The sequence below is a fragment of the Corylus avellana genome, chromosome ca6 (assembly GCF_901000735.1).
Source record: "Corylus avellana chromosome ca6, CavTom2PMs-1.0".
Taxonomy (NCBI): domain Eukaryota; kingdom Viridiplantae; phylum Streptophyta; class Magnoliopsida; order Fagales; family Betulaceae; genus Corylus; species Corylus avellana.
In genome coordinates this window covers 15,186,756-15,201,557 of record NC_081546.1, presented here as the reverse complement: position 1 = coordinate 15,201,557, position 14,802 = coordinate 15,186,756, and positions in this window count along the sequence as shown.

The window sequence follows — 14,802 nt, the reverse complement described above, 5'->3', positions numbered from 1 at the left end:
GACTCAGCTCCTCCAATGTGCACTTCATTCCAAAATTTGTGAATTTGGTTCCAGATGATATCGGGAATGGAATACCAGGCATCTTTATGGAAGGCGTAAAGTGTTTGGAGAAATTGATCCCACCTTTAAGTTTTGTGCCCCAAGGGAAAAACATTGCGGTGCAATATGGAGTCCACAAACCAAAGCCGTTGTGGTAGCTTGGATGGGTTGCCAGCGTTATAATGGGCATCGGCATATTGCCCTTGGCACATGTCCTCAATGATTTCCACCACATAGAATCTGGGCGATTGCTCAGCAAGTTGTGCTGCTTCTGGAGGGTGCTCATCATTGCATTGAAGTGCAGAGGCATTGTTGGCCCTTGTCACGTCAACAGCTCGGCCTTGCACAATGGAAGAGAGGGCAGCCAGCCTGTTGCAATCATGGGACAGGTGGGCATAAAATTTGATCACCAATCTTCTGTAGGCAGTGGAGGTGGCCGGCTTGAAAAGCTTCTTGAGCCCTCGACGCTTGAATTCGGCGACCGCCCATTGAGTCGCCTCAAGGTTTTGAAAATCTTCTCTTACGGCAAACGTTTTCTCAAACAGCAGCTCCTGCTCCTCAAAAGTGGGCAAGGGAGAAGTGGCTTGGGCTTCGAACCCCCGGGAGGATGAAGCTCGAGTTCTTGGCATGATGAGCTTGATTGGGGACTTTTGTCGAACACTTGATGTGCACTATGCTGACCAAGGTTGCAAAACACAACAACAAATGCTCAAAACCCCCTGCAAAAACAACAAAACCCAACCACATGAAGCCAATGTCAAGGGATGAACACCCACAATGGCAGAAAAATGATGAAAAGATGGAGGTTGGGGGTTAATCGGAGTTGGGGTGTTGATGGGTGATGTTGTGTGTGATATGGTTATGGAGGTGCAGTGGCCAGAGATGATAACTGTTGTGGTGGTGGTAGTGAAAAAAATGGTGGAGGAGTGGTGAGATCTATGGGTGTGCCAGTGGAAGTGTGGTTGCAGGTGAAGGGGGAAGAGAGTGAAGTCTGTACGGCACTGGGGAGATAGGAGGTGAAAGTGGGTAAACAATGACCTAAAATAAGTCACGTGGCCTTCTGCTCGAGTGTGCTCGATCACGCGCATGGTGCGCTCAATCGCACTCACGCAAGGATGTGCGTGTGTGGGTGATGTGCGCTCGAACGCACTCATGGTGCGCTCGATCACACTAATAGAATGTACTGTGTCTGAAAGTGGGGAACTGCACTTGATTGCATGCAGATTGCGATCGATCGTAGTAAATTTTTTTTTTTTAATTGCATAATGTACAACAATGTTCTGAAATAAAAAGGAAACACAAAAGATAAGTAAGAACACTAAGGGTATGGAAATTTACATGATGGAAACAAAGATGGAAAAGTATACCTCCTTCAGTGTCCTCAGTACCACTGTTCTAAGTAGATGCGCTTGAGCTCCTAGCCTGCTCAAATGCTTCTACTTGTAGCTGTAGTGCTACTAGTGTGAAGGGCTGCACTTGAGCTTCACAGAATGTGGCTCAAGTGCCTTTGGTGGTGCAGGGACATGACTTTCTTTATAGGTCCACAATTTCAGTCCCAAATAGGACCCTTTCTTGGCACGCTTTATGTGATGATGGTCCTGGGGTCTTTTCTTGTGGAGCTTGGTGTCCTCACTTGCTTCATACCTCAATTCGTCCCATTCATGCATCTGCAGCCTTCTCTTGGCATTTGGATATGGTGGGAAAGTTTCAAGGCATGCTTTGCTCCACTGATGTCCTCAGTGACATCTGCATAGACTGGCTCAATGTCTTGCTTTGTGAATTTATGAGTGAAGGGGGTCTTTACTAGATCCTTATGTGGGTCCTGCAAAATTGGCTCACTAACACCTTGGATTATACAAACATCAAAACAATTGAAATCATCTTGAGGTAATCGCATTGCATCAAATATTTGAACTCTATTGTCTCACCATTCACCTTCATACTTACTATACCCTTTTTCACACCTATTGTAGTATCAGCAGTTCTCATAAAGGGTCTTCCTAAGATGATAGGCAAGGGTGATGACATAGGAGATTCTTCCACATCTAACACAATGAAATCAGCAGGTAAAATAAATGTACCTACCTTTACCAAGACATCCTAAAGTATACCTCTTGGTCTTTTGATGCTTCTGTCTGCCGATTGCAAAGTGACTGAGGTTGGTTGAAGCTACCCCAAACCCATCTTTTCATATACCATGTAAGGCAGCAAATTGACCCATGCTCGCAGATCTAGCAATGCATGCTCAAAAAGATGGTCTCCTATCCTGCAAGGGATGGTAAAAATACCCGGATCTGTTAGCTTTGGTGGTAATTTTCTCAACAAAACTACACTTACCTCTTCTGTTAGGGCCACTGTCTCATGCTCTTGAAACTTCCTTTTGTTAGTGCAATAATCCTTTAAAAACTTAGCATATGAAGGAATTTGCTTAATTGCATCTAATAAAGGAATGTTAGTTTCTACTTTCCTCAAGGTCTCAAAGATATCCATAAGTTGCTTTTCTTTCTTTGGTTTGACTAACCTTTGAGGGAAGGGTAGTGCATTCACCTTCTCTATTTTGTTTACCTTGGAAGTTGATGCTTCATTTGGAGATGCTTGAGGTGGCTCTTCAGTTCCTATGACCTTGCCACTTTTGAGAATTGTGACTACTTTCAGCTACTGATGACCCACTGGATTGGGTATTGTTTGGGATGGAAATTCACCCTTTCTTTCACTTAGCTCCTTTGCCATTTGCCCTATTTGCACTTCCAGTCTTTGGATAGCTTGCTTGGTCCTTTAAATGGACTGCTCATGCTTGGCATTGGTTTGTTTTTGATCAGTCATAAATTGCTGTTGTGAAGTCACCAAGGTGTGTATCATAATCTCCAGTTGGTTCAACTTTGACTCTTGAGTTGGTTGGCTTGCTTGTTGGGATCCTTCTATTGTCCTTAATTGTTACTCCATGAGAAATTTGGATGGTTGCGCCATCCTGGATTGTAGGTGTTGGAGTACGAATTGTTTTTGTGGGAATAATTGTTTTTTCTGACATAATTTACCTCTTCTTGCTATGCAAATGGAGATAAAGGACACATTTCAGTAGTGTGATCTAAATGGGAACATATAGCACATACCTGGATTGGTGTGTCCTGTTGAAGAGGTGAGATTTTCTGAGTAGTCATGGCTTTTTTCAATCATATGTAACTTCTTTTCCACAGAAGTCATCTGATTTAGAGATCCCCCGTTGAAGTTCACTTCATACATGCCTTTGCTTTTTACTCCTCTCCTTCCTCTAGAGCAGAATTGTTGGGAAAGCTCACTTAGTGTTTCAAAAAGCTCCATTGCTTCCTCACTACTCTTTTCCATAAGTGCTCCTCCACAAGCTGAATCAACCATCCCTTTGCTAGTATCATCTAAACCTTCATACAAAATTTGTACCTGATCATCTTGAGGGATGTTATGATGTGGGCACTTGAGAAGCAGTGAATTGAAGTGATCCCATGCCTCAAAGAAAAGATCTCCATCTCTTTGTTGGAACATTTGAAGTTCCCTTTTCAGCTGTCTTGTCTTTTGAGCTGGGAAAAACTTCTTTAGAAACTTGGTGGCAAATTCTTCCCAAGTATGGATAGAATCTAAAGGCAAAGAATTTTTCCACAGTTTAGCATTATCTTTCAAAGAGAAAGGAAAGAGGACTAACCTGAGTCTCTCTGGAGTTAGGCCTTGGATGTGCTGCAACTTGCATAGATCAAAGAACTCTTTAAGATGCAAGTTGGGATCCTCAGTAGTTGTGCCCCTGAAGTGAATCAAGGCATTGAGGATTTGAGGAGAAATATAACTAGGGCTTCAATCTAGCCCTTCTAAATAGCTTAGTTACACATAAAGTTGATGTTAAACATCTTCATAAAATAAAATAAAATAAAGGAAAAGAATAAACCTGAAACTTGAACTTGAAATACTCCAATTCTTCTCCTTGGAAATTGTGTCTATTCTAAAGGTTTAAGGGACTATTTATAGGCCTTTAGGAATACTCTAGAAACCCTAAAAATTGTACGCTTTGAGCCCTAGTTCGAACAAAGCTACAAAACCCTAAAAATTGCTCTTTCCATATTAAGGCTGGCAGCTGACTAGGCCATCACGCACGGGTGCGCTCGATCGTAGCCCATGTGTGATCGATCATAAGTTTGCGATCGATCCTCCTTGTGCTGGCGATCGATCACAGATGCCTTGCACATTGGAGTCCTCGCCTGTAGTGCGCTCGATCGCAGCTCCCCTGCGATTGATCGCACTACCAGAGCCTTCCAATTTCTAAAAAAGCTCATTTTAAGTCCAAAACTTCTGAGATTGCTTCTTTTTCTTCCAATGACCTACAAAATCAAGGAAGACACATAAAAGAGCTAAAATGACATAAATTAACTAAAACTAAAGGATTAACACATGCAAGTTAAGGGCTAAAAATATGAAAATTTTAGCACTTAACAATTTAAAGTCCCTACTTGACACCCTGAAGTACAAATTTCTAGGTTTTGCTGAGTTTTTGCCTGTGATCATTGCTTCTGACCTAGATGATGCTCAAGAACAAAAGTTGTTTGATGTCTTGAGAGAGAATTAAGAGGCCATAGGGTGGTCTATAGAGATATCAAGAGAATCAGTCCATCTGTGGTGATGCACAAGATTCATTTGGAAGAAAATGCTAAACCCTCTCGCAAACCACAGAGACAGTTGAACCCGGCCATGCAAGAGTTCATACGAGATGAAGTGATCAAATTCCTGAATGCGGGTATTATATACTCGATTTCTGACAGCAAATAGGTGAGCCCATTCATGTGGTGCCCAAGAAGGCCAGTGTTATGGTCGTCAAGAATAAGGACAATGAGTTAGTTCCAACCCGAGTTCAGTCGGGATGGCGAGTTTGTATTGACTACCGAAAGTTCAATTCTGTGACAATTAAAGACCATTTTCCTCTGCTATTCATTGATTAGATGGTGGAAAGGTTGGTCGGTCATGCTTATTACTGTTTCCTTGATGGTTATTCTGGTTATAATGAAGTTCCTTTGGACCCCGAAGACCAAGAAAGTACCACATGCAACTGTCCCTTTGGTACGTTTGCTACCATCGCATGCCTTTTGGTTTGTGCAACGCACCCGCTACTTTTCAGTGGTGTATGATCAACATTTCCTCTGATATGGTTGAATGTCACCTTGAGATATTCATGGATGATTTCTTGGATTTTGGATCTTCAAGGAGAAGAATTTAGTGCTTAATTGGGAGAAGTTTCATTTCATGGTAAAGCAAGGGATTGTTTTGGGGCATGTTATTTCCCACAAAGGTATTGAGGTTGACAAAGCTAAAGTGGATTTGATCTCCAACCTTCCGCCCTCGTAGACAGTGAAAGAGATTCGATCTTTTTTGGGACACGCAGGAATCTACAGAAGATTCATCAAGGACTTCAATAAGATTGCGAGGCCTTTGTGCAGCTTGCTTGCAAAAGATGCCCCCTTCGTCTTCAATGATGAGTGCCATAAAGCTTTTGAGATCCTGAAGAAGACCCTAACCTCCACACCAATCATTCAATCACCCAATTGGGATGTGCCATTGGAGATAATGCGTGAGGCCTTCAATTATGATGTGGGAGCTGTTTTAGGGCAGCGGGTGGAGACTTCCCCATGTCATCTACTATGCCAGCAAGACCCTGAATGATGCACAACTCAACTACTCTACCATTAAAAAGGAGTTGTTGGCGGTCGTTTTTGCTTTGGCTAAATTTAGATCTTACTTGTAAAATTTTGGATCATGCTGTTTTGAAGTATCCCTTGTCAAAGAAAGATGTTAAATCTCATCTCATCCCTTGGATTCTGTTGCTGGAAGAATTTGAAATTGAAATCCAGAACAAAAAGGGTTCCAAGAATTTTGTAGCCGACCACTTATCCAAGCTGATTGTGGACTTCAATAAAGATATCGTGCCCATTGCTGAGACTTTCCCTGATGAGCAATTGATGCACATCTCCCAGAATCCTCCACTATGGTTCGCAGACATCGTGAACTACCTTATCACTGAGCAGATGCCCTCATATTGGACCAAGCAAGACAGATCAACAATTTTGGCTGAGATAAAGTACTTCTTTTGGGATGATCCCTACTTGTTCAAATACTGCCCGGATCAGATTATAAGGAGATGTATTCCTGAGAGTGACCAACAAAATGTGCTCTCCTTTCGCCATGATAATGCATGTGGAGGCCACTTCAGTTCTAAAAGACTGCCGCAAAATTTTTCAATGTGGATTCTACTAGCCCTCCATTTTTTGTAATGCCCATGTCTACTTGTGAGAGATGCTAGAAATTGGGAAGTATTGGAAGGAGGAATATGATGCCATTGAACCCGATTTTGATTGTGGAGCTTTTTAATGTTTGGGGCATCGACTTCACGAGACCTTTCCCAAACTCTAATGGGTACCTCTTCATCCTTGTGGTTGTTGACTATGTTTCCAAGTCAGTGAAGGCCATTCCTTGCAAAATCAATGATCATAGAGTTGTACTACAATTTCTGAAAGACAATGTGTTTGCACATTTAGGGACACCACGTGCTATAATCAGTGATGGGGGCAAGCACTTGTGCAATAGATTTTTTGAGCAACTCATGAAGAAATATGGTATCACCCATAAAGTTGCAACTCCCTACCATTCTCAGACAAGTGGTCAACTTGAGATATCCAATAGGGAAATCAAGAGGATACTAGAGAAGATGGTGAACCCGACAAGAAAGGATTGGTCTCCGTGACTCAATGATGCACTGTGGACATACCGGATAGCATTCAAGACTCCAATTGGCATGTCTCCCTACCTACTCGTGTATGGCCAGTCTTGTCACCTTCCTGTGGAATTGGAGCACCAAGCATATTGGGCTATCAAGCAGCTGAATTTCAATCTCACCAAGGCTGCAATCAAAGGAAGCTCCAACTCGATGAATTAGAAGAACTGAGGAATGATGCCTAATGAGTGCCAAATATTGCATATTTGGGCCCCTTAATTTACATTAGTTAATCCTTTAGTTGTGTCGTTATTTAATGTTTTGTGTTTTTAGAGTTTTGTAGGTTGTTGAAGAAAAACTGCAGCTTTAAAGGGAAAAATACAAAGTTTGGAAGAAATCACACTTTGAGAAGACCTAGATAATGTGGTTAAGTTTAACCCAATCAAGGAGAGGATTAAATTGAAATTTCTCTAATCGGAGTCAAAATCGGATTAGATTCAAAATCAGATTCTGTACACGTCTCAGTATTTTGACCATAACTTTTTGCTCAAATATTGGATTGAGATGATTCCAGTGGCACTGGAAAGATAACTCAAAATACTACAATTCGCTATAAAGGATTTTCCTAACTTAGACAGTTACTATGCCAAAATCGCCCCGCAATAAAAGGACATAAATCTGGACAAATCCTATTCCGATTTCAGACTTCTATTTGGACTGGGAGACAGACCTCCAAATTATCTAGGTTTCCTAGGGCTTCTAGGACTTCCCTAAGCCTATAAATAGACCCCTTTGCATTCAAGAAAAAATATACAATTCCAGAGACTAGTTTTGGGATACAATTTTGGAGACAGAATGTAATCCACAGCTTTTCTTTTAGTTTAGTTTTTCTTTTGGTTTAGGTTTAGGTTTTAGCTTCAAAGTCATGTGGAGCTAAATTCTCAACTAAAGTTGGGGATGAAGCCTCACCAATGAAGAACAACATCGCTTTATTGTAAGTTTTATTATTCCGATTTTATTGGTTTTATATTTCAATTGTTTTACTTGTTTCCAATTGTGTTGAATGAATCTTGGATACCTTGTTGTGATTCAAGGATACACTTGATGATTTAGGATAATTTCACATAATTGATTGCTTGGTTTGATATGCCTAAAAATTAGATATCCCTTATGGTTTGTTCTCCGAATACATCTGGTGTTTCAATTAAATTTGGATTCCTCTTGTGATTTGTGCAATGAATGGATACATGGGATGTTTTTGATTAATTTTTTGAAGCATAGTAAAACATACTTCAGATTTAAATTAAGAGAACTTCGGATTAATATTGATGAACCTAGAGTATGTTGTTATAATTCGGTGGGTGTGAATTTTGCATCCTTAGTACCTTTATCTATTGATTTGCTCGGTTTATTTATTTTATGTTTAGTCGTTTCAATTTCAAAAAATCAAAATTCAAAACCCTTTTGGAACTAGGTTAGGATTAAATTACTTTAGATTTAAATTGCTCTTTTAAATATACTATTCTCTGTAGGATCAACCTTGCACTTGCAATCCGTTACCAATGATGTACAAATTTAATTGTACTCGCAAGCGCACGAGTCGTGTGCAATATAGTGTGTGTGCAAGTGCGAGGTCGATCCACAGGGAATTGTGTTTGTAAAATTTAATTTCTATCTAAATCAATTATATCTTAACCTAGTTCCGAATGATTTTGATTTTGAAAATAAACTAACATAAACTAAATAAAATAAAAATAATCAAAAGATAAACGACTAAGGTTTTAGAATTCACCTCACCAAATCAAAGCATACATTCTTATGTTTTCATTCATGCATCCGACAAACAATTAAACCCTATATATGTTCTATTGTTTTTTTATAAACCAATTGAATCATTCGATGAATCCATCTCTATTACAAATCACAACGAATATCCAATTGAGATCAAATCATCCATTGTATCCGTAAATCACAATGGATATAAGTCTCAATCAAATCATTCGATGTATCCATTGGATGAAACACAACGAATATCCAACATTTTCACGATTTATAAACAACAATCAATCACAATTTTGTCACACAATTGAACTGAAACGAACATACATTACATTAAACGACGGATTTGTACGAACGAAACATAAAAATATAAAACTAATCAATGGTGAGGCTTCATCTTCAACCTTAGTTGAAGAATTAGCCTCTCATGACAAAAGAAATCATAAAGAAACTAAATTACTTCATTAAAATTAAAAACTTACAAAAGAATTCGAGTTACAAGCTACAAAAACCCAGAAAACACAGAAAGCGACCAAGAACGGTGCCCCCGGCGCGTCTTCGTCTGATCCCCTCAATTGTGAGGCTTAGAGGTCTATTTATAGGGCTTAGGAGAGTCCTAGAAGCCCTAGTAATCCTAGGAATTTCGGAGATTTAAGTCCAAGCCCAATTAGGTTAAAGAAAACCTAAGCCCAAATCGGAATAGGATTCGCCCATAATTGCGGTCCTATCTTGCGGCGTGATTTTGGCCTTGCGACGCTCCGAATTGGGAAAGTGCTATTTCACAATGAATTGTATAAGTTTGAGTTATCTTTCCAATTCCGCTTGAATCACCTCAATCGGATATCTGAGCTGAAAGTTATGGCCAAAATACCGAGACATATTCAGAATCCAATTTTGCATCCAATCCGATTTGACTTCAAATTGAGAAATTCCGAATTAATCCTTTCCTTTATTTGATTAAACTTTAACCATGATTGGTTAAGCTTAACCATATCTTCTAGGTCTTCCCAATTTGCCCTTTAAGCTTGGAATTTTTCCAGAAACTCTTTATTTTCTTCCAAAAGCCTATAAAACAAAGAAAATACAAAAAGAAAGTAAAATGGCCTAATTAACCAAAACTAAAGGATTAAAACATGCAAGTTAAGGGCTGAAAATATGAATATTCTAGCACTTATCACACCCCCAAACTTACATATTGCTAGTCCCTTAGCAATACAAAACTAAAAAAAGAATGGAAAAACAGAAAACAAAAGATAAATCCATCTTTCGTGGGATGTACGATTGCATTTAGCGTACGCAACAAGCCTTTTAAACCCCTAGGTATCCCTAGAGGACGAGTGAAGTCTCGTGAGGGTTTAATAGAAATGATACCCACAAACATTTTTAGCACTACGTCATTGACAAACACAACTTTCATACAAACATATGGTTCTCATATCATGAGCAGGTTTAACAAAGTAAACACCACAATCAAATCATCAAGCCAACCACAAATCATTCAACTCAAAGGTGGAAATTTGAGACAACACAAGCTCCAAATGTGCAAAGTGAGACTAACACAAAGTTAAGAGGCTTCAATTTTTCTCAAAGTTTGGTGTACCTCAAAATTCATAGGAATTTACACAAATGAAAACACCAAAGGCTTAGATGAAGACATGCATTTTTTTTTTTTTTTTTTTATATATATATTTTTTATTTTCATTTTTTTTGTGTAGGCTGCACAATGTTCGGCTCCCTTAAGCTTTCTAATTGACCTATGTAACGAGTATTGGGCCAGTGACTCCCAAACCAGATGGTTTTAGGGCACTAGATGTAAAACATCCCTAAGGCTTAATTACTCAAGTCAAAAAGGCTACAAAGCCAAACTAGCCATACAGTCAACCAAGTTGAATTTCTCATCTTTTTACGCGAACACTCAATGCTTAGTGAGGCATGAGATCCGGTTACTCAATGAAAAGCTCAAACTGATGATGACAATTTTTTTTTTTTTTTTTTAATTTTTTATCTTCAAGCCAAGGTTTCATCAACACTTCATCCTACAAATCACAAGGCACACCCTAATCAATCCAAATCTCATACCTCACAAACTTTATGCTAGTGTGCTTGTGATAATCAACTCAGACATGTGAAGTCTCTCTAATCCACCGAATGAGTCAAAGGACTCGGATTTCTAATGACATGTAGTGTTCAAAAAGTTAAACACACTAATGACATGCAAACCACAGTTATGATGTAACTCATGACCAATCAACAACATAGCACAATTTTTTTTTTTTAAACAAAACAAACATATAAAAACAAACAAAAAGACAATGTGTTTGTCCACACCCCCAAACTTAAATGACACATTGTCCCCAATGTAGCAAGAGACACAATACCGTAGGATGCGGAAACTCGAGTGTGCAAAGGCCAGAGCGTCCCCCAAACTTGAACACCAAAACACCTGTCAAAATCTAACAGCAATATTTTCTCATAGAAACAAATATCAAAAGATTAATTGCTGATAGAAATAAAAAGAAAATGACACAAAATGAAATGACAAAAAGGAAAAGAAATCAAAATAAAGTGCTGAAAATAAAAAGAAAGAAAGAATACCACACTTTCCTCGATCATTTGGGTGTCCAACCAATCCCTTCCATCCTTTCTTCTTAAGAATTTGATATCCCTCTGGAAGGATGTTTTGCCGTCTCAGGTAGCCTAGTTGCTTGCTTCGAAAGATCTTCTTAGGAACATGGTTCCTAGATTTGTGACCTTATGTGCATAGATCCTTGAGAATTTTAGCATGAGACGGCTCTTTCAGACATTGAAGAACTGAAGGTTAGGGTTCATGAATTGTCTCAAGAGGGATTTTGATGAAGGAGTGAGCTTCAGTACTCACTCCCTTGTCACTGGATAGATTTGGAGTTGATGGGGGCTCAATGTGATCAACCTGCTCCTCTTTTTCTTTCTCCTCATGGTTACCCACAATGAAAGGCTCAGCTGCTAATGAGGGTGAGTTAGGGAATGATATCTCAGTGGTTTCCCCATTTTCAATTCGCATCTTAGGAGTGGAGTCCAATAAGGCATCAGCTTGCTCAAGTAACTTGTCAAGGTCTAGGTCACATCCAAATTGAGCAAAGCACTTTCCCAATGGGTCCTCTAGACTTGTCTCATCAACAGTCTCCTCAACAATTTTCTCTCTCCTAATTGGGGTGGTGGCTTTGACATGCTCATGATAAGGATTGCTAGAATCATCCTCATCAATCATGTAGTGCCTTTCAGCCATCAACTGACTTTGAAGCTCTTCTTCCTCTATTCTAGTGAGTTCAGCAACTAAATAACCAAGCTGTCCTTCCAACTTTTCAATTGCTTGAGTGTTGGCCATGGCTGCATTCTTCACTTCATTTCTGGCTTGGGAGTTGACCATGGTGGCATTTTTAAGCTCTTGCAAGGTTTGGCCATTAGACTGTATGAACTCTTTGAGGGTGTTTTCCAATGATAAATCTTGTGAAGGATAATTGCAGGGTGAAGGGGTAGAGGATTGGTTGTCAAACTGCGGATATTCAGGATGGTGCAGTTCATCAAATTGGGGAGCATAATTTCCCGTAGCATTAGCTTGCCACGAGAAATTAGAATAGTTGCTCCAATCAAGGGTGTAGCAATTGAAATTTGATTCAGACCCCAAACTGGAGAAATTGGTGTTCATCTGCTCATGTGAAAAATTGAAAAATTGTCCCCAAGATGGACAATTACCTGAACTATGATAAGGGTTGGAGCAGTATGAACATGGTCCATGTGGGTGAAAATGATGAGGATGGTTGGAAAAAGCGGGTGTCCTAGAACTAAGGGTAGCATTAAAATTACCTAAAGGAAAATTCATGTTTATCCTCACTCTTTAAACAAAGCACACTTCCACATGAAACATTAACCAAAAAAATTTTTGGATTTTTTTGGATTTTTTTTTTTTGTTTTTTTTTTTTAAAATAAAATAAACAAAAATACCAAAAATTAAAAACAAAAAATCAAAACAAAAACTCACAAAACGGACCAAACATAAGTTTGGCAAAATTCAAGGTGCTGGCCCGTTTTGGTGTAGTCTGCGAAGGTGCACTCGAGCGCAAGTGATGTGCGATCGAGCGTACATGGGCGCGGGGTGTGCGCTCGCGCGCACCTGCGGAAGTGTCGAGCGCAGGCACGCGGGATGCTTGCTGCGTTAGGCTCGAATGCGCTCGAGTGTAGGTGATGTGCGATCAAGCGCTTTGGCAGGGACTAGTTCCTTCGGCAGAGCTGCAACAGAAACAACAAAAACAAACAACTTTTTCTCTTTTTTATTTTTTTATTTTTATTAGTAACTATAAACAAAAACAAATAAAAAAAATAAAAAATAAAAGGCAACAAACTGTAAAAAGAAAATAATTAGTAAAAAAATAAAATCAATTTAAACAAAAATCAATTTTCACAAACAAACAAATCCCCGGCAACGGCGCCAAAATTTGATGTACAAATTTAATTGTACTCGCAAGCGCACGAGTCGTGTGCAATATAGTGTGTGTGCAAGTGCGAGGTCGATCCACAGGGAATTGTGTTTGTGAAATTTAATTTCTATCTAAATCAATTATATCTTAACCTAGTTCCGAATGATTTTGATTTTGAAAATAAACTAACATAAACTAAATAAAATAAAAATAATCAAAAGATAAACGACTAAGGTTTTAGAATTCACCTCACCAAATCAAAGCATACATTCTTATGTTTTCATTCATGCATCCGACAAACAATTAAACCCTATATATGTTCTATTGTTTTTTTATAAACCAATTGAATCATTCGATGAATCCATCTCTATTACAAATCACAACGAATATCCAATTGAGATCAAATCATCCATTGTATCCGTAAATCACAATGGATATAAGTCTCAATCAAATCATTCGATGTATCCGTTGGATGAAACACAACGAATATCCAACATTTTCACGATTTATAAACAACAATCAATCACAATTTTGTCACATAATTGAACTGAAACGAACATACATTACATTAAACGACGGATTTGTACGAACGAAACATAAAAATATAAAACTAATCAATGGTGAGGCTTCATCTTCAACCTTAGTTGAAGAATTAGCCTCTCATGACAAAATAAATCATAAAAAAACTAAATTACTTCATTAAAATTAAAAACTTACAAAAGAATTCGAGTTCCAAGCTACAAAAACCCAGAAAACACGGAAAGCGACCAAGAACGGCGCCCCCGGCGCGTCTTCGTCTGATCTCCCTCAATTGTGAGGCTTAGAGGTCTATTTATAGGGCTTAGGAGAGTCCTAGAAGCCCTAGTAATCCTAGGAATTTCGGAGATTTAAGTCCAAGCCCAATTAGGTTAAAGAAAACCTAAGCCCAAATCGGAATAGGATTCGCCCATAATTGCGGTCCTATCTTGTGGCGTGATTTTGGCCTTGCGGCGCTCCGAATTGGGAAAGTGATATTTCACAATGAATTGTATAAGTTTGAGTTATCTTTCCAATGCTGCTTGAATTACCTCAATCAGGTATCTGAGCTGAAAGTTATGGCCAAAATACCGAGACATATTCAGAATCCAATTTTGCATCCAATCCGATTTGACTTCAAATTGAGAAATTCCGAATTAATCATTTCCTTTATTTGATTAAACTTTAACCATGATTGGTTAAGCTTAACCATATCTTCTAGATCTTCCCAATTTGCCCTTTAAGCTTGGAATTTTTCTAGAAACGCTTTATTTTCTTCCAAAAGCCTATAAAACAAAGAAAATACAAAAAGGAAGTAAAATGGCCTAATTAACCAAAACTAAAGGATTAAAACATGCAAGTTAAGGGCTGAAAATATGAATATTCTAGCACTTATCAACCTACAATTGATTTGTGGACTTGCGAGTTAATATAAATTTGCATAACAAGTTTTTGGCGCCGTTGCCGGGGAATTGTTTAATTTTTGAAACCAATTTATTTCTAAATTAGTTTTATTCTTCTACTAGTTATAATTATGATTTTATTTTTTCTGTAATTTATTTTGTTTTATTCCTGTTACTAATAAAAAAAAAATTTAAAAAAAAAAAAAATTTCTTTTTTTTTTTTTTTTTTTTTGGCTTGTTTTATAGTTCTGCCACAGCACCTTCCGCACGCCCCTGCCAATGCAATCGATCGCAGCCCTACTACGTTTAAGCACACTCGGGGCCAAGACAGCAAATCGAGCGCACCTACGCTCGACAATCGCCTCTAAAGGCTCAAGCTTACTCGTGGTCA